The sequence below is a fragment of the Cherax quadricarinatus genome, chromosome 19, assembly GCF_038502225.1.
Source record: "Cherax quadricarinatus isolate ZL_2023a chromosome 19, ASM3850222v1, whole genome shotgun sequence".
Taxonomy (NCBI): Eukaryota; Metazoa; Arthropoda; class Malacostraca; order Decapoda; family Parastacidae; genus Cherax; species Cherax quadricarinatus.
This window is the reverse complement of record NC_091310.1, coordinates 36,544,728-36,566,540: the sequence shown is the minus strand read 5'-3', so window position 1 is coordinate 36,566,540 and position 21,813 is coordinate 36,544,728. Positions and strand designations below refer to the sequence as shown.

General features: G+C 44.7%; 1 protein-coding gene across 2 annotated transcripts in view; it reads left to right on the top strand.

The window, feature by feature from the left end:
- Window positions 1–21,813, top strand: part of LOC128688314 (protein FAM13A) — a gene marked incomplete at its 3' end in the record, with an annotated part of 387,349 nt that overhangs the window by 68,639 nt on the left and 296,897 nt on the right.

Below are 21,813 nucleotides of genomic sequence, written 5' to 3'. Positions count from 1 at the left end.
TGTGTGTGTGTGTGTGTGTGTGTGTGTTAGGACGGAATACATAGTGTGTGTTGGGAAGGAGTACATAGTGTGTATGTGTGTTGGGAAGGAGTACATAGTGTGTGTAGTGTGTGTGTGTGTTGGGAAGGAGTACATAGTGTGTGTGTGTGTGTGTGTGTGTGTGTGTGTGTGTTGGGAAGGAGTACATAGTGTTAGTTACCATTGTGTCCTAGGCACATGTCGATTAGACACTAGACATGTTGTATATGCGTGTGTGTGTGTGTTGGAAAGGAGTACATCGTGTGTGTGTGTGTGTGTGTGTGTTGGAAAGGAGTACATCGTGTGTGTGTGTGTGTGTGTGTGTGTGTGTTGGGAAGGAGTACATAGTGTGTGTGTGTGTGTGTGTGTGTGTGTGTACTCACCTAGTTGAGGTTGCGGGGGTCGAGTCCGAACTCCTGGCCCCACCTCTTCACTGATCGCTACTAGGTCACTCTCCCTGAGCCGTGAGCTTTATCATACCTCTGCTTAAAGCTATGTATGGATCCTGCCTCCACTACATCGCTTCCCAAACTATTCCACTTACTGACTACTCTGTGGCTGAAGAAATACTTCCTAACATCCCTGTGATTCATCTGTGTCTTCAGCTTCCAACTGTGTCCCCTTGTTACTGTGTCCAATCTCTGGAACATCCTGTCTTTGTCCACCTTGTCAATTCCTCTCAGTATTTTGTATGTCGTTATCATGTCCCCCCTATCTCTCCTGTCCTCCAGTGTCGTCAGGTTGATTTCCCTTAACCTCTCCTCGTAGGACATACCTCTTAGCTCTGGGACTAGTCTTGTTGCAAACCTTTGCACTTTCTCTAGTTTCTTCACGTGCTTGGCTAGGTGTGGGTTCCAAACTGGTGCCGCATACTCCAATATGGGCCTAACGTACACGGTGTACAGGGTCCTGAATGATTCCTTATTAAGATGTCGGAATGCTGTTCTGAGGTTTGCTAGGCGCCCATATGCTGCAGCAGTTATTTGGTTGATGTGCGCTTCAGGAGATGTGCCTGGTGTTATACTCACCCCAAGATCTTTTTCCTTGAGTGAGGTTTGTAGTCTCTAACCCCCTAGACTGTACTCCGTCTGCGGCCTTCTTTGCCCTTCCCCAATCTTCATGACTTTGCACTTGGTGGGATTGAACTCCAGGAGCCAATTGCTGGACCAGGTCTGCAGCCTGTCCAGATCCCTTTGTAGTTCTGCCTGGTCTTCGATCGAGTGAATTCTTCTCATCAACTTCACGTCATCTGCAAACAGGGACACCTCAGAGTCTATTCCTTCCGTCATGTCGTTCACAAATACCAGAAACAGCACTGGTCCTAGGACTGACCCCTGCAGGACCCCGCTGGTCACAGGTGCCCACTCTGACACCTCGCCACGTACCATGACTCGCTGCTGTCTTCCTGACAAGTATTCCCTGATCCATTGTAGTGCCTTCCCTGTTATCCCTGCTTGGTCCTCCAGTTTTTGCACCAATCTCTTGTGTGGAACTGTGTCAAACGCCTTCTTGCAGTCCAAGAAAATGCAATCCACCCACCCCTCTCTCTCTTGTCTTACTGCTGTCACCATGTCATAGAACTCCAGTAGGTTTGTGACACAGGATTTCCCGTCCCTGAAACCATGTTGGCTGCTGTTGATGAGATCATTCCTTTCTAGGTGTTCCACCACTCTTCTCCTGATAATCTTCTCCATGATTTTGCATACTATACATGTCAGTGACACTGGTCTGTAGTTTAATGCTTCATGTCTGTCTCCTTTTTTAAAGATTGGGACTACATTTGCTGTCTTCCATGCCTCAGGCAATCTCCCTGTTTCGATAGATGTATTGAATATTGTTGTTAGGGGTACACATAGCGCCTCTGCTCCCTCTCTCAATACCCATGGGGAGATGTTATCTGGTGTGTGTGTGTGTGTGTGTTGAGAACTTTTAAGTAGGTAAACACCTCAGTCTATCCTTGTTTTTCTGAAAGGATAATTGCCACTGCAAATTCGGAGTGCTTAGAGGAATAAATCTGCGATAACTTCCCTCTTGGTGTTGAGGTCATAGAGAAGTACTGTTTTAGGTCATCCTTATTGGTGGTCTCTTTCAATAATTTGAGTTTAAGAGTATTTCCATCTTTGATGAGTAGGATATCCATAAAGGGTAACTATCCTTCTCTCTCTTCTAGTGTGAATTATATAGAGGAGTTAATCATGTTAAGCGAAGCTCTGTACTGAGTAAAGTTGAGCCACATAGGAGCACTAAGCAAGATATCATCCACATATTCAAGCCAAATGATGTGTCATGGGATATCTTTAAAACGGTCCCTGTCAATGTGTTCTAAATAGATGTTTGCTAAAACTGCACTAAGAGATGACCTCAGCCATTCCATTTTTTTTTTTGTAAATGTTACTGCCGCAGGTGAAGAGGTGGCACCTAACACAAGCTTCAGTGAAGTCAATGAAATTTTCTACAGGAAGAGGTAAGTCAGGTCTGCAGTGACAGAATTACGAAGAAAGGTAATTGATTGAAGGAGGGCTGAGGGAAGAGGGAAGTCACGTCCAAGATAACGAGTTTTTTGGACGTGACCATGTTATTCAGCCTAGAAAGGTCTCCAGAATGTCATAAATTTGAGTTGTTCTGACTGTGCTAAAACACCTTATAGCGTGGGAGGTGCGATACCGAATGCTGAGTTTGTGTCTTGGGAATGCCGTGGATGTGTGGAGGTTTTGGTTTAGTAAGAAGGAGGTAACAGTTTACGTCCCTGCGTGAAACGCATGAGAATTTTCCTAGTTTCTCTAAGGAAGGATGTTGCTTCTCTGTCCAGTGTCTGAGGTGTGATACTCTCATAGGTGTTTTGGCCGCTATACAGAAGATTCATATTGGCCTAGTAATCGTCTCTGTCAAGAATGACAACTCCTTCTTCAGGAGTAATATTCCTAATGCTTGGAGTTTCAGCAAGTTTCTTGAGGGCTTCATTATAAAGCATGATAAGAGAGGGTGTGCGAGTCTCCTGTTTACTTCATAATACCCACCTTGGGCGAAACTTATTAAAAAAATCTGTGCTACCAGTGTTTTTCTTTCTACTTGTTTACTATGTCACTGTCTGCCTGCTCCTGCACCTTCCCCACACTCCCTACAAAGTAGGTCCTTCTATCCTATCTATTGTCATAAGTGCTTCTGGCTCTGTCTTTGTGATGCATCCTGGTGAGAAAACGAAACTTCTCCGAACCTGAAAATTTGTAGGCTCTGTATGACCCATACGGGTTTGGCGCTTGTTTTCGAATATAATAATAATAATAATAATAATAATAAGAAGAAGAAGAAGAAGAAGAAGAAGAAGAATTCACGTGATTGCAATTTCAGTAATTCTGACCTCCTGAAGAGACCACGTAAGAACGTTATGTACTTACATTGTTGTGGATACGGGGGTCGACGCTCTGCTCCCAATCTATCTCAAGTGTTGCTAATCTCGTGCGCCCTCTCATACCTGTCCCTAAACGTTTGCATGGATTTTCTACCACTTCGTCTAGATGATTCACCTAGGCACCCCCACGCTAAAGAAGCACATCCTGACGTCCGTGATTCATCTTCGTCCTCAATTTATGCTCTCATCTTCCATGCGTTTTTCTTCCAAACTATACCTCTCTGCACTTTCGAGTCCTCATAGTATCTTGCACGTCGTGATCATGTCTCTCTTAGGTGCGTAGCATTTTTAGGAAAGCGGCTTTCTCCTATTTTATTTCTAGCTTCTGGAGTAGATAGGTTATAGCATGGATGCGCATCTGAACCATTATTTTGTCCTAGTTGATTCTCTCATTTCAATAGATTATTATTATTATTATTATTATTATTATTATTATTAATAGTAGTAATAGTAGTAGTAGTAATTTTCATCGAGAGGCATTAAATCTGTATGGGTTATACATCGCCTGGGGAATGAGAGGTAATCAGGCTTGATCCAAAGCTAGGCGAAAAGTAACTCTAGTTCCTTCGATCAAGAGTCCTTCATCAACATCAGCGGACCCCCTTCTCCTCCATCCCTTGAAGGGCCACCTCTGCAGCCCTCATCACAGTAGAGATGTTACCTATATTGGTAATCATAATGAAGGTCCCACCTCTGGTTCAACTATGCAACATGACGGGTTAGCCAGCAGCATCCTCGCTCTGTACCTTTCTTAATTAAGCACATCACTTCATCGTTCATGCCTCGTCTGACTCACATTTGCAACATGTCATAACAATGTCATAACAATTAGATATTTGAGGAGTCCGACTTAATGTAACCACTGACACATGTGGCTCCAGTTTCACTTTGGACCCCTTGATGACTGTCTCTTAATGTTTGAAGAATTGTATACCTATAAAATCACTGTAGAACCAGATTAGTCTTTTATTTCAAAGAATTGAAAGGATTTAAGAAAACCTATTTAACATTTAAAATACAAGTACGCATTCTCCTCTGACTCGAGAGAGAGAGAGAGAGAGAGAGAGAGAGAGAGAGAGAGAGAGAGAGAGAGCAAATGGGAAGGGGGGTAAGCCACACTGCTTGTCATGTGAGAGTAAGTATACAAGTGACCTTCAAGACACAAGAGGTCATAATAATAACCGTAACAATAGTAGCAGTAGGACTGCTGTCTGGCTCCTTAAGGAGCGCCCCACACCAACACTAGCATCTTTAACACTCATGTCTTGGAGGTTAGTGTTGAGTGGGGTTGACGTGTCTGCTTGTACACCTTACCCACCCCTCACGTCTTGAGGTAAGCGTTGAGCATGGGATAACGTGATCTGTCTGTACACCCCACCCACCTCCCTAGTCTTGAGGTGAGAATGGGGTGACGTGATCTGTCTGTACACCCCACTCGCCTCTCTTGTCTTGAGGTGAGTGTTGAGAAGGGGTGACGTGTCTGCCTGTTCACAACACCCACCTCCCCTTACCCTCACTTCTTAAAGTGAACATGGATATGGACGAGGGTGACGTGTTGGTCCACCCCACTCTCCTTTCTAGGGGAAGGGGAGGACCTTGCTGCGGCAAAAAGGATCTTGAGCCCAAAAATAGACTTTTCTTACCTTCCTCGGATCGAATGTAAATACCAATTTCCCCACCCCCTTAGCCTCACCAGTAGGGATATTTACCCTTTTGAAAATCTAATTCTTAGAATGAAAAAGGAACCATTATTGGCTCTATTCTAATAATTTCCGTTGGTAGTGTTGTTGTGTTTGGATCACTCCACCCGTGCTGTGGTGGTTGGATAACTCAATTCGTGCATACTTTTCTCTTGCTCTCGGAGATATCCTCATTTGTTGTTTTCAGATGAACGAGAGACACTACCTTATTCTGGTGGAGGTAGAGTGACTGCCACACCTACCCTCACAACCCGCAAACGCCAGTCTCGGTACCTGCCTTCTACCTACCCCTTCTGGTACTTGCCTTCCACCTACCCCTTATGGTACCTCAGACCAACGCTCATCCCGGTACCGGCCTTCCACTACCCCTTCTGGTACCTCCGACCAACGCCCATCCCGGTACCGGCCTTCCACTACCCCCCTTCTGGTACCTCCGACCAACGCTCATCCCGGTACCGGCCTTCCACTAACCCTTCTGGTACCTCAGACCAACGCCCATCCCGGTACCGGCCTTTCACTACCCCTTCTGGTACCTCAGACCAACGCCCATCCCGGTACCGGCCTTTCACTACCCCTTCTGGTGCCTCAGACCAACGCTCATCCCGGTACCGGCCTTCCACTAACCCTTCTGGTACCTCAGACCAACGCCCATCCCGGTACCGGCCTTTCACTACCCCTTTTGGTACCTCAGACCAACGCCCATCCCAGTACCGGCCTTTCACTACCCCTTCTGGTACCTCAGACCAACGCCCATCCCGGTACCGCCCTTCCATTAACCCTTCTGGTACCTCAGACCAACGCCCATCCCGGTACCGGCCTTCCACTAACCCTTCTGGTACCTCAGACCAACGCCCATCCCGGTACCGGCCTTTCACTACCCCTTTTGGTACCTCAGACCAACGCCCATCCCGGTACCAGCCTTCCACTACCCCTTCTGGTACCTCAGACCAACGCTTTGATTTTGACTTTGACAGCTGCTTTTCTCACAGTGCAACGAGAATTCAAGGATCATCTACGCGCCGAAGGCCAGAGTAGCTGACTTTCTTTTGCCAAGAGACGACAGACACGCGAAGGATGAAGAGTGAATTCTGTCAAGATTTTGTTTCGTCGGATACTACCCGTCCTCAGCTGCCGGACTGTTGTTTACTTTCTTTGCACAAGATGGCGGCATGAACAGTTCGTTTGTGGCTGTGTTTATTGTGTGTGCTTTTGCTTGCTTTTCTCATGAGAGAGTTAATTTTAGTTTTATCTGATATACCAAATACTGAAAACGGTGAACTACGAGCATATGATTCATAAGGAAGCGCTAAATCCGTAAGGGTCAAACAGCACCTGGTAAAGGTGGTGGTCATCAGGTTTGATCCACGGAAGGGAATGGTATCTCTAATTCTTTGGAACCCGGTCACTTGCAAATAAATTTCATGTACAGGTATATACTTTAGAGCAGACAGAGGCTCTTGATTCAATGAACTGGAGCTATCTTTTTTTTCTTGGATCACATCTAATTATATCTTATTTCCCAGGTTCTTTATGGCCCCTACGGGCTGAGCGCTTCTCCCCCCTCGTAATAATAATAATAATATTAGATTTAGTATATCCTCCTACTTTAAATTTCTAACCTTGACATAGATCAAACAGCTTCTGGTTCATGAAAGAAAACGTGTTGATGTGAGTAACTTGGGGCTTTGCTGGCCTGGGAAACTGGCACTTAATTTGACACTGATAAAATGTACCTTCACTTTGCTTGGCAAACAATAATGCTAACAACAGTATGTAGTGGTAGTAAATATTAAGTGGGCCAGACTGTAGCGGTAAACAATTCTTGGCTTGGTAGTGGCTCACTGACTCACTGCTGAAGAACCTTGTCTTGAGAATACAGAGTTGTCAGGAGGAGCAGGTGGTGTTGGTGGAGAGGAGTGCAGAGCGAGTGCTAGTGTTGGGGAGGAATGCAGAGCAGGTGGTGGTGGTGCTGATGCTGGTGAGGAGGAGTGCAGAGCAAGTGGTGGTGGTGGGGAGGAGTGTCGAGCAAGTGGTGATGGTGGGGAGGAGTGCAGAGCAGGTGGTGGTGGTGGGGAGGAGTGCAGAGCGAGTGCTAGTGTTGGGGAGGAATGCAGAGCAGGTGGTGGTGGTGCTGATGGTGGTGGGGAGGAGTGCAGAGCAAGTGGTGGTGGGGAGGAGTGCAGAGCAAGTGGTGATGGTGGGGAGGAGTGCAGAGCAGGTGGTGGTGGTGGGGAGGAGTGCAGAGCAAGTGATGGTGGTGGGGAGGAGTGCAGAGCAAGTGATGGTGGTGGGGAGGAGTGCAGAGCAAGTGGTGGTGGTGGGGAGGAGTGCAGAGCAAGTGGTGGTGGTGGGGAGGAGTGCAGAGCAAGTGGTGGTGGTGGGGAGGAGTGCAGAGCAGGGGTGGTGGGGAGGAGTGCAGAGCAAGTGGTGGTGGTGGGGAGGAGTGCAGAGCAGGTGGTGGTGGGGAGGAGTGCAGAGCAAGTGGTGGTGGTGGGGAGGAGTGCAGAACAGGTGGTAGTGGCGGTGGGGAGGAGTACAGAGCAGGTGGTGGAGAGGTAAATAGGGAAGAGGAGTGTGGGTATGAAGAGGGACCGGAGATAGTGTTGTTATCTTGTTAGTATTTCACATCACGTGAGGGGGGGGGGAGAGTGAGTGAAGGAAGAGCGTGCACACGAGTGTTGCAACATCAAGAGAGCAGAACTAGCTAGCTGCTGCTCCTGCTTTCCAAGGAAATTATTTCTTATCAATATATAGCTAGTCTTTCATCTAGACAGATCTAAGGTTTATATCTGGTTAGGGTCATCCATCCACAACACGGTAATCCAGAATATTATTTCTTCTGCGATTACCTCGTTTGCTTCCATTTTTCTCGGCGGTACCCTGAGGTTATTGAACCTATCAGAAGACCACAACAGCATGAGGTATGTTGACTATACGAGTCAAGTATCATGCCATGCCTCACGCTCAACTATATCATGCCATGTCCCACACAAAATATTTACACACTATACCTCCTCTTCCCACAGAAGGAAAGTTTAAACATTTATTGAGTTAAAATTTGCAAAATCTAAGATAATATTCTTGTGAATGGTTAAAAATGAGTTCAGTAATCATTGGAGTCTCTCCCATTAAACCAAGAGACGAGTTATTGTTGATGTATGTTGTGCGGATGACGTCATGCTGGATGTGGAACGTCTCCTCTGCTCTTGATAGTTCTTCTTATTACTTCTTGGCTCCTCCCTTCCCTCTCACCTGGCCCCTCACTCCCTTCCCATCGTCTTGTGTCCTCTCACTACTGCCACCTCCATCACCACCTCAGCCATCATCACAAACCCCACCACCTCCACAACTACCTCCACTAAATCGACAACATTTCACCGCCTCAACCACCACCACTACTACCACATTCATCTCCCCATCTCTACAACTTGTATAACCATCCATGCCACCTGCAACTTCACTATTTCATCACCTCATCAGAAATACTTGGCAACATCCCGTCTCTTCACATGCCTTTACTAGTGCCAGTAGCTTACTGAAAGAACTTGGCACCCCTAACAGGTAGTAGTAGTAGTAGTAGTAGTAGTAGTAGTAGAGGAGACGGTTAGAGATAAACGAAAGATTGGGACTATATAGGAAAGACAGACGACTTGACACTCCACACCAAAGTTGTATTCGAAAACAGGCATGGAAGTTTTTTAAAAAAAAAATATATATAAGTGGATGAAAAGGATTGGCTATGACAACCTTCCTTGCAGTACCACTGGTGCTGCTGTAACAACCTTCAGTGCAGTAGCACTGGTTCTACTGTAACAACCTTCACTGCAGTAGCACTGGCTCTACTGTAACAACTTTCAGTGCAGTATTACTGTAACAACCTTCAGTGCAGTACCACTGGTGCTACTGTAACAACATTCAGTGCAATAGCACTGGCACTACAACTTTTTATTGCTTCCCTGCAAGCTGCCTGATGCGAATATTTTTATTTTTTAATGTTACTTTTTAAGGCTGGGCTGCAGGTGGATCGTCGCCAGCCGGACATCCTTTGTAAGTTTCGGAACTTGTGTCAGGGTGCTTTGGCCACTGCCCAAAATGCACTACAATTAGTAGAATCCCACATTTGTAAATGTTTGTCTAGCTTATTCTCGAAGGACTGACTTGATTTATCACTAAAAGAGAGAGAGAGAAGGAGAGAGAGAGAGAGAGAAAGAGAGATATATATAGAGAGAGATAGGTGGGTAGGCAAGTTTACGATGGTAATGGGAAGACAGAGAACAGCAATTGTAGTCGGAGTATTGGAATATATTATCTTGGGTTACAGCGTGTAGGGGCATGGGGGATATTGGGGTCTCAAGAGGGGTTGGATCACTGCCCACATACCCAAGTCACGCCACCCTAGTACCTGTACCAGATTCCTCCCCCCGGGGGAGGTGTGGCAGGTTCAGAGAGGTAGGTCCCCGTGGAGCAGACACGAAGCTGTTGTGGGGTACACTGGGACCGGGGACACTCCTTGGACTTTCTGGGATATAGCAGCAGCAGTAGTAGTAATAATAGCAGCAGTAATAATAATAATAATAATAATAATAATTTTTATTAACACATCTGCCGTTTATTGACACATCGGTCTAAGCCCCTTGCACACAAAACCTCTTTTACTCCATTACTCCTTTACTCCATTTACTCCGACCCCTACCCCGCCTTAGTTCCACTACAGATTTATGTGCTCTCCAAGTCATTCTGTTTGATTCCAACCTCTCTGAATGTCCGAACCACCTCAATAACCCCTCCTCAGCCCTCTGGATAATACTTTTAGTAACCCCGCACCTCCTCCTAATTGTTAAACTACGAATTCTCTGCATTATATTCACACCGCACATTACCCTCAAACATGACATCTCCATTGCCTCCAGCCTTCTCCTTGTTGCAACATTCACCACCCATGCTTCACACCCATTCATTTCCCTCTTTGCTTCCACGGATAACGTTCTTTGTCTCCACAGACTCTTCACTGCACCAATCACTTTTTTCCTCATCAATTCTATGATTCACCTCGTCTTTCATAGACTCATCTGCTGACAAGTTCACTCCTAATTATAAGAACATAAGAACATAAGAAAGAAGGAACACTGCATCAGGCCTGCTGGCCCATACGAGGCAAGTCCAAGTCTCCTACCGGCTTAAGCCAATGCCCCAACCTAGTCAGGTCAGATCACATTCACTTAAGGAAGGAACACGGCAACTGACCTAGTAGCACAAGCTAATCAGGTCCAACTCACACCCACCCACACCCACTCATGTATTTATCTAACCTATTTTTAAAACTACACAACGTTTTTAGCCTCAATAACTGTACTTGGGAGTTTGTTCCACTCATCCACAATTCTATTACCAAACCAGTGCTTTCCTATATCCTTCCTGAATCTGAATTTTTCCAACTTAAAACCATTGCTGCGAGTCCTGTCTAGGCTAGATATTTTCAGCACATTATTTACATCCCCTTCATTTATTCCTGTCTTCCATTTATACACCTCAATCATAACATCCATAATTTTACGCCTTTCTAGAGAGTGCAGATTCAGAGTCCTCAGTCTGTCCTCATAGGGAAGATTTCTGATACATGGGATCAACTTTGTCATCCTCCTTTGTATGTTTTCCAGAGCATTTATATCCATTCTGTAATACGGTGACCAAAACTGTGCAGCATAATCTAGATGAGATCTAACCAAGGATATATATATAGAGTTGAAGAACAACCTGAGAACTCATATTATTTATGCTTCTTGATATGAAGCCAAGGATTCTGTTAGCTTTATTATGAACACTTATGCACTGTTGTCTTGGTTTCAGATTACTGCTCGCCAGAACTCCTAAATCTTTTTCGCAATCCGTAATATTAAGATCGACATTATTTAGTTTATATGTGGCATGGTTATTTTCCTGTCCAACATTTAGAACTTTGCATTTGTCTATATTAAACTGCATCTGCCACTTCTCCGACCACTGTATCAGTCTATTCAAATCTTCCTGGAGTGCTCTAATGTCCTCGTCTGAATGAATTCGACGGCCTATTTTGGTGTCATCCTCAAACTTGCTTATGTCGCTCTTTATGCTCTTATCAATGTCGTTTATGTAGATTGTGAACAACAGGGGGCTCAACACTGACCCCTGTGGAACACCGCTCGTGACGCTTCCCCACTCTGATTTCTCCCCATTTATGCAAACTCTCTGCTGCCTATTTGTCAACCATGCCTCTATCCACGAAAAAATTTCTCCTATTCCATGTGCCTTAATTTTCCTCAATAGTCTCTGATGTGGGACCCTGTCAAAAGCGTTCCTGAAGTCCATATACACAATATCATATTTATTACCATGATCTACCTCCTCAAATACCTTAGTGAAAAAAATTAATAAATTCGTAAGGCATGAATGCTCCTTTGTAAAACCATGCTGAGATTCGTTGATTAATTTGTGCTTTTCAAGGTGGCTAGGAACTGCCTCGGCAATTATTGATTCCATAAAGTTTCCCACTATGGAGGTTAGGCTTATTGGTCTATAGTTCGAAGCTAAGGACCTGTCACCTGTTTTGAAAATAGGTATCACATTTGCCATTTTCCACTTATCTGGCACCATGCCAGTCTGTAGTGATATATTGAAAAGATTAGCCAGAGGTTTGCTAAGCTCCTCTTTACATTCCTTTAGAACCCTTGCATACAGTTCATCAGGGCCTGGGTATTTGTTAGGTTTTAATTTATCAATTTGCCTAAGGACCATGTCACTTGTGGCCCTAATCATGCATAGTTTATTATCATCCTGTTCTACATAATTTAATATTTCTGGAATATCGCTAGTATCTTCCTGAGTAAAAACTGAGAGGAAGTATGTGTTAAAAATTCTACACATTTCCTTATCACTGTCTGTGAGCTGACCCGAGTAACTTTTGAGTGGGCCTATCTTGTCCCTGATCTTACTTCTGTATACCTGAAAGAATCCTTTTGGGTTAGTCTTCGATTCTCTTGCGACTTGAACCTCATAATCTCTTTTTGCTTTTCTTATTCCCTTTTTTATTTCTCTTTTTAACTGAATATATTGATTTCTTAGTTGCACCTCTCCTCTTTTGATTTGCTTATAATGCCTCTCTTTTGACCAATGAGATGTTTTAATCTATTGTTCACCCATTTAAGATCATTTTTGGTTGATCTGATTCCCCTATTTGGAACATAAGTTGTCTGAGCGGCTAGAACTATGCCCTGGAAAAGTCATATCAGCAATCATCACCACCTACCTGACCCATAGTCAGGTCATTCCAGTTCAGCCCACCCAAGTAATTTTTCAGTCCTATGAAATCAGCCAAGCGGAAGTCAGGGACAGAGGCTTGATTGCCATTATTAGGGGAATTCCATGATATATTAAAACTGAGTGATTTGTGATCACTTTCCCCAAGCTCATCGTTAATCTCAAGATTATTAATTAGCGTTTCCCTGCTGGCAAGAACCAAGTCAAGCAGGTTATTTCCTCTAGTTGGCTCTGTCACAAACCGTTTTAAAAAACAATCCTGAATCGTATCAAGAAAGTCACTTGATTCTAAATTTCCTGTCAAATTGCTCCAGTCAATCTATAGTTGAAATCTCCCATTATCACAACATTTTCGTATGTAGAGACCTTACGAATTTCGTCCCATAGAAGTTCGCTGCACTCCGTATCAAGATTTGGGGCCCTATAAATCACACCCAAAATTAGTTTTTTACTGCCCTCGAGAAGCTGTAACCAAACAGATTCAGTGGCTGACGCTTCTAATTTTATATCTTGTCTAACACAACAATTTAAATTGTCTCTGACATACATCGCTACTCCACCACCCTTCCTGTTGACCCTGTCAGTGTGGAATAATTTATAGCCTTGTATGTGACATTCAGAAGACATCTCTCTATCTTTCAGATTGAGCCAGGTCTCTGTTATAGCAATGATATCTATGTTTCCTACACTTGCAATTAATCTTAGCACATCTATCTTATTTCTTACACTCCTGCTATTAGTATAGTAAATCTTAAGGGAGCTAGTCCCTTGCTGCCCTCTGCTGTCCCCCTTGTTTGCTGACCTGATCTATTGTCTTTGTTTATAACTTCATGCTTAATGTCTTTTATACATTTACTGTTATCAACCCTAACTACATACATACACACACACACATGCACACACACACACACACGCACACGCACACACACACGCACACGCACACACGCACGCACACACGCACGCACACACACACACACACACACACACACACACACACACACACACACACACACACACATACACACATGCACATGCACACACACACACATACACACATTGCCACGCACACACACACACACACACTGCAATTGTTGCAAAGTGTGTTAGGGTAGTGAACAATCCTAGAAGCGATTTACAATCTGCCTGAGCCACGTAAGTGTGGGGAGAGCCACAATTTTGTAAGTGATCTACAAAGTAAACCGTGGTGGCGCAGTCAGAGCGGGCAGGCTAGTGTGGGTGGTAAGGCGACGTTGTCACATGTCACCCAAGAAAGCTAATAAAGTGAAACAGTCGTGTGTCGAGTGAGAGAAATGCAGTGAATAGGGTACATTATTAACGAGAAGAAATTGAGGTGGATCTACGCCAGGACGTCACATCGAGCTGGACAATCTACAGGCTGCTACAGCTGCATTGCAAGTACTGTACTCACCTATGAGTGGTTGTGTGGGTGTGGGGTTACAGGTTCCAATTAACCACCAAGCTGATTGTGAATGGTCTCTCATAGCACGATAAAGAATAGGCACTCAAGTATTCAATAAGGAATAGCAATTGGTAATTCAATGAACAAGGTGAGCAACTTACTATAAGCTAGGTGGCAGGACAAGGTTTTAAGGGCAACATTGTAAGTAGGTGCGGGTCAAGTCCCAGGAGGGTGGGGGCGCTTCCCCTTGATTATAATAATAATAATAATGTCAGGTCATAAGAAGTTGTGGTCAGTCAAGGACCACTGAGTCTCCACATTACACTGCACAAGTCACCTACCTCACACACACACACACATACACTCACACACACACTACACACACACACACACACACACACACACACACACACACACACACATATCCAGACTCATACACTCCCTCCTCCCCACCAACATCTCACTCCTTCCCCTGATCCCTCCTCTCCCTCTTTCACCCTCCCCCTCCCCACCTCTCCATCCTTCCCCTCTCCCTTTCCCACTCACCCACTTCTCCCTCCTTCCCACTCCCCATATTCCCCCCTAAATCCCCCTCCCTACTCCTCTCCCACATAGCCACAGTTCCTCCTCTACCTCCCCCCCACCCCACACTCTGACATACACACTACTAACCTAACACACAGAATTACATAGGTTTCCCACTCTGAGCCAGTCAGGATAAAAAAAAAATGGGTTGCCAGAGAACAAGAAAAACCAAGGGACAGGAGGAGGAAGCTGCAAAGGAACATGAATGGGAAAAGAAACTAGAAGAACTTAGCATGAGAATGGAAGAGAGGATAGATATGGAAAGCAGGAAGTGGGAGGTGCAAGTCAAAGCAGCAGAGGCTAGGATACAGAATTTAGAAGAGGAACTGAAAAATCTGAAACAGCCTAAAGAACTAAAGAACATTTTGGGATTGACAACAGAGACTGCTACCTCATTCACAAATAAGGGGACTGTAGGGAAAGAAGGAGCAAAACTGCATGTAGAAGCTCTATCAGTGGAGACTGTAGTAAATGAAAGAGCTAAGCTATATGTGGAGGCCCTAACAGACCACGGCAGAGCCCAGGGAAAGCCGAGAAGGGAAAATGACAGGCCACCGAGCCCAAGAACATTAGCTAGTGAAACTGAAGAAAGGAAAGCTGCAATGGAGGAAATCAAATTGAATGAGGGGATACACAGTGATATGCAGTGGGAGAATGAAAGAGTGAGGTCAGTCTTTGTGTATGGGCTCCAGGAAGTTGAAGGGGAAACATATGAAGTAAGAAAACAAGGGGAAAAATAAAAAGCAATTGAAAGCATCATGAAAGCAATAGGAGAAGACGACATGACCCAGCTGGAAAATTTTCGGAGAATGGGGGGGTTTGTAAAAAAAAAAAAGAACCCGGCCAGTGAAAGTGACCTTCAAGGCAGAATCGACTCGGAACAGGATCCTGCAGGAGAAAGCACGATTAAGGGACATGCCAACATACAGGAAGGTGTATCTCGACTGCAACAGAACACAAGAAGAAAGGCAGAAACTGAGAGAGATGGTACAAAAGCGAAAGGAGGATAGAGAAGGGATGGAGAAGACAGACAGGAGATCCCAGACACAGGAAGAAGATCAAATACAGCCTCCCTCACAACTTCCTATAGAGGCCTCCCAATTAGGTCAACCCCAGTGCAACCAAACACTAAACCAAAACACCCATGCCACATCCAATGCCCCCACCCACTGCATTACAAACTCCACCTCCACAGCAACCACCCATAGTTCCTTATCAGGTCTCCCACTTCCCCAACCCCAATACACCTCCCAGACCACAATCTTAGAAAAGAAGTTGAAGGTGTGGTATACAAATGCAGATGGAATAAAAAATAAGTATGAGGAGTGGCACGAAAGAATCAAGGAGACATCCCCAGACATAATAGCACTCAAAGAAACAAAACTCACCAGAATAATAACAGATTCAATCTTTCCATCTGGATATCAAATCCTCAGGAAAGACAGAGGGAGGAGAGGGGGAGGAGGAGTTGCACTGCTCATTAAAAACCAGTGGGGTTTTGAGAAAATGGAAGGAATGGATGGCACGGGCGAAAGGGACTACTTAGTTGGAACAATCCAGTCTGAGGGACATAAGGTGATAATTGCAGTAATGTGCAACCCACCACAGAACTGCAGGAGGCCAAGAGAAGAATACGATGAGAGCAACAGAGCAATGGTCGACACACTAGCCGAGGTGGCCATGAGAGCACACATGGGGGAGAAAAGTTACTAGTTATGGGTGATTTCAATCACAAGGAGATTGACTGGGAAAACCTGGAGCCCCATGGGGGTCCCGAAACATGGAGAGCCAAGATGATGGATGTGGTACTGGAAAACCTCATGCATCAACATGTTAGAGACACTACCAGAGAGAGAGGACAGGATGAACCAGCAAGACTGGACCTTGTATTCACCTTGAGTAGTTCGGACATCGAGGATATCATGTATGAAAGGCCCCTAGGAGCTAGTGATCATGTGGTTCTGTGCTTCGACTACATAGCTGAGCTCCAAGTGGAGAGAGTAGCAGGAATAGGGTGGGAAAAACCAAACTACAAAAGGGGAAACTACTCAGGCATGAGGAACTTCCTTCAAGACATTCAGTGAGAGAGGGAACTGACAGGAAAACCAGTACAAGAAATGATGGACTATGTGGCAACAAAATGCAAGGAGGCAGAGGAGAGGTTTGTTCCTAAGGGAAACAGAACCACAACGAGTCCTTGGTTCACCCAAAGGTGTAGGGAGGCAAAAGCTTGGTGTACTAGAGAATGGAAAAGGTACAGAAGACGAAGGACCCAGGAAAATAAAGAGATTAGCCAAAGAGCCAGAAACGAATGTGCACAGATAAGAAGGGAGGCTCAGCGACAATACGAATATGACAGCATCGAAAGTCAAGGCTGACCCAAAGCTGTTGTATAGCCACATCAAGAGAAAAACAACAGTCAAGGACCAGGTAATCAAACTTAGGAAGGATGATGGGGAGTTCACAAGAAACGACCAAGAGGTATGTGAGGAGCTCAACACGTGATTTAAAGACGTATTAACAGTGGAAACCGGTAGGGCTCCAGGAAATCAGAACAGGGAGGTACACCAACAAGTGCTGGATGAGGTACATGTAACCGAGGAGGAGGTGAAGAAGCTGCTATGTGAACTTGACACCTCAAAGGCGATGGGACCAGACAACATCTCTCCATGGGTCCTTAAGAGAGGGAGCAGAGATACTGTGTGTGCCATTAACAAAGATCTTCAACACATCCATTGAAACTGGGCAACTCCCTGAGGTATGGAAGATGGCAAATGTAGTCCCAGTTTTTAAAAAAGGAGACAGACATGAGGCATTAAACTACAGACCTGTGTCACTAACATGTATAGTATACAAAGTCATGGAGAAGATCATCAGGAGGAGAGTGGTGGAGCACCTGGAATAAAAAACAAGTGTATAATCGACAACCAGCACAGTTTCAGGGAAGGAAAATCCTGTGTCACAAACCTATTGGAGTTTTATGACAAGGTGACAGAAGCAAGACAAGAGAGAGAGGGGTCGATAGACTGCAAGAAGGCCTTCGACACAGCTCCTACTTGAGGTTACTGCAAAAGCTAGAGGATCAGGCACACATAACAGGAGAGGCACTGCAGTGGATCAGAGAATACCTGACAGGGAGGCAACAACGAGTCATGGTGAACATTAAAATGGTATAAAATACCGACAGGTTGTTAGGTAAGACACATATGCAACAGTTAGGTATCTTTATTTCGAAACGTTTTGCCTACGCAGTAGGCTTCTTCAGTTGAGTACAGAAAAGTTGATAGAAGCAGTAGATACTTGAAGACGATGTAATCAGTCCATCACCCTTAAAGTTTTGATGTGGTCAGTCCCTCAGTCTGGAGAAGAGTATAGTTCCATAGTCTGAAACAATATGGAGTTGAAGTGACAGGATGGAGCCTTGTATACCGCCAAGAGGTGAGATGTAGGCCACTAGAAGAGGTAAGAATGAGAGGGACCTGACCTCCCAACGACTTCATTCTTACCTCTACTAGTGGCCTACATCTCACCTCTTGGCGGTATATAAGGCTCCATCCTGTCACTTCAACTCCCCACCGGAGTCCCAACAGAAGAGCCTGCATTTCTCTTCTCAATATCTGTCCCACGATCGCCTTCGCTGCTGGGTTAAGCCCTGCTCTATTTCTACGACTAAGAACACTCCTCTCCAGCACTATTCTTCGTCTGTCCCGTCTTCCCCGCTCATCCCATTTGGGATCTTACCTGAACTTTCGTTCGTTCGTTCGTTACTTCAACTGCATATTGTTGCATATGTGTCTTACCTAACAACGAGTCATGGTACGTGACGAGGTGTCAGAGTGGGCGCCTGTGACAAGCGGGGTTCCACAGGGGTCAGTCCTAGGACCTGTGCTGTTTTTGGTATATGTGGATGACATAACGGAAGGGATAGACTCAGAAGTGTCCTTGTTTGCAGATGATGTGAAGTTAATGAGGAGAATCAAATCGGTCGAGGATCAGGCAGGACTACAAAGAGACCTGGACAGGCTACAAGCCTGGTCCAGCAGTTGGCTTCTTGAATTTAACCCTGCCAAATGCAAAGTCATGAAGATTGGGGAAGGGCAAAGAAGACCGCAGACACAGTGTAGTCAAGGTGGCCAAAGACTGCAAACCTCACTAAAGGAAAAAGATCTTGGGGTGAGTATAACACCAAGCACATCTCCTGAGGCGCACATCAATCAGATAACTGCTGCAGCGTACGGGCGTCTGGCAAACCTAAGGATAGCATTCCGATACCTCAATAAGGAATCGTTCAAGACTCTGTACACCATTTACGTCAGGCTCATACTGGAGTATGCAGCACCAGTATGGAATCCACACCTGGTTAAACACGTCAAGAAATTAGAGAAAATACAAAGCATGACTCACGAAATCGTAATGACACGATTGCAAATAAGCCATGCCACGGGCGGGGTTCTATCCCTGCCGTGGTATATTTTTTTTAAAGTGCAAAGGTTTGCAACAAGACTAGTCCCAGAGCTAAGGGGATTGTCCTACGAAGAAAGGTTAAGGGAAATCGGCCTGACGACAGTGGAGGACAGGAGGGTCAGGGGAGACATGATAATGACATATAAAATACTGCGCAGAATAGACAAGGTGGACAAAGACAGGATGTTCCAGAGATGGGACTCAGAAACAAGAGGTCACAATTGGAAGTTGAAGACTCAGATGAGTCAAAGGGATGTTAGGAAGTATTTCTTCAGTCATAGAGTTGTCAGGCAGTGGAATAGCCTAGAAAGTGACGTAGTGGAGGCGGGAACCATACATAGTTTTAAGACGAGGTTTGATAAAGCTCATGGAGCAGGGAGAGAGAGGACCCAGTAGCAATCAGTGAAGAGGCGGGGCCAGGAGCTATGACTCGACCCCTTCAACCACAAATAGGTGAGTACACACACACACACACACACACACACACACACACACACACACACACACACACAGAACAGTTCACTGAGGAGAAATGCAGGAATCTAGTGAGTGGTGGTGTTTGCAGTTGAGTGCTGGATCAGATGGTGAGAGGTCAGGTGGTCAGGTGCTGACCTGGCGGCGGAAGGCTGGCAGATACTTCCGCTCACAAGCAGGAACATGCTGATTTCGTCGACTGTTCTTGTGTTTACCATATGATGTGCATATTGCAATTTGGGCTTTGGAGAATGCGCTGTTGGTGCTGTCCTCACTTCTGCGTTGCTGCTTCAGCTTTTCGTGTTGGAGCAACTGATGGTGCTGTTGCTGTTGCTGCTGTCCTCGCTGCTACTTTGCTGCTTCTGGTGTTGGGCTATTACTGGCGCTGTTGTTACTGTTGTTGCTGGTTTACTGTTGCTTCTGCTTCGGCATCCAGTCATAGAGTGCAAGTAAAGAAACACTTCTTTTTGTATCTTTGTGAATCTCCGTTTGCTTGAAAATTTTAATGCATTTTTCCCTTTGCTTCCTGCTTGTGACCTGAGAAACCATAGCTCATGTTAATTCGAAGAAAGTGATGCCGACCCCAATGACAGCATCACCATCAGCGTCATGTTTCAAAGCAACTTTTGTGATTAAAGCATCGGCGTCAGCAACCGCTTAATGTAATTTTATTCCACCTTTCGACACTTGGAACATTAGGCCACTAATAACAGCCTCCCTATTTGTTTTGTTCGATGGATAATCAGATTTCACGGTGCTTGCAAATGTTCTCACTAATCTGAATGACTTGTTTTTGTGTGTGTAGCGATGATTCTGTTCTCCTTTGTAGTTGGACTGTCAGAGTCCAACCCTCTCCTTCCTCTGATGAAACGAGATTATTTACACTTATTGGTTTAACGATTGTCTTACAATAATAACCTGAAATTTGAATTATGATTCAGAGAGCAAGAATAGTCTTATAGAGACTTATAATGTTACGTTCTTATGAACTATATTAGTGATTCAGAGAGCAAGAAAAGTCCTAGAGAGACTTAGAACGTTACGTTCTTATGAACTATATTAGTGATTCAGAGAGCAAGAATAGTCTTAGAGAGACTTCGAATGTTGCCGTCTCATGAATTTCAATGAGAGACATATATAAATTAGAAATGTAGAGAGAAGCGTCTCCAATAGCTGAGTAGTTGGGTATGATGGGCTGGCTGCAGCAGAAACATATATAGATATGCTCGTGATAGCCTCTCACACTTCCCGAGCATATTAATAATAGCATAATTTGTAATCCAGTTCGTACCCAATAGGATCTTAAATGTGTTCAAGATCCAGCTCTTTAAAAGATAAAAAGACCTACAAATTGAATAACTTTTAGCCCATTGAAATGGGTGCAACATTGTCTAATTTTCATGAAATCGTGATGTTAGAGACTTTTTTTTTTTTTTTTTTTTTTTTTTTTTTTTTTTTTTTTTTTTTTTTTTTTTTTTTTTTTTTTTTTTTTTTTTTTTTTTTTTTTTTACAGAATACGGATGTGCGTTTTGTTGGCTGAGTAATTAAACTTAAAGCTTATCAAACCATACCACGGACGGGGATAGAACCCGCGATCAGAGAGTCTCAAAACTCCAGACCGTCGCGTTACCCACTGGACCAGCTAGCCACAATAAGATTCATCCAACTAGGTATATTTCTACACCATAGGAAGGTTAACATAGGCACCACTGTGACCACAAATGCAAGTTTTTACAGACGAATCTCCAGCTAGCGTGGCCATGACGAACTCTAGCTCAAGTCCCCTCAAAGCCGTCAACATGACTCACGAAATCGTAATGACACGATTGCAAACAAACCATACCACGGACGGGGATAGAACCCGCGAACAGTCTCAAAACTCCAGACCGTCGCGTTAGCCATTGGACCAGCTAGCCCTGTCCGTGGTATGGTTTGTTTGCAATCATGTCATTACGATTTCGTGAGTCATGTTGACGGCTTTGAGGGGACTTGAGCTAGAGTTCATCACGGCACGCTAGCTGGAGATTCGTCTGTAAAAACTTGCATTTGTGGCCACAGTGGTGCCTATGTTAACCTTCCTATGGTGTAGAAATATACCTAGTTGGATGAATCTTATTATGGCTAGCTGGTCCAGTGGCTAACGCGACGGTCTGGAGTTTTGAGACTCTCTGATCGCGGGTTCTATCCCCGCCCGTGGTATGGTTTGTTTGCAATCGTGTCATTATGATTTCTTGAGTCATGTTAAAGCTTATCGACTGTTTAATGGGTCATTAAGGCTTCCTGCCAAGAATGCATTAATCAACAAAATAGGGATTAAAATAGACTAACACTGAGGGACATACGCTCAGTGTTTATCCTGTGTATATTTTGTATTTAAATTGATCTTAATATTTTGATAAGGATCTTGGTTCTAAAGGCAGTCATATATTTATATAAGAGAAACACCCCAC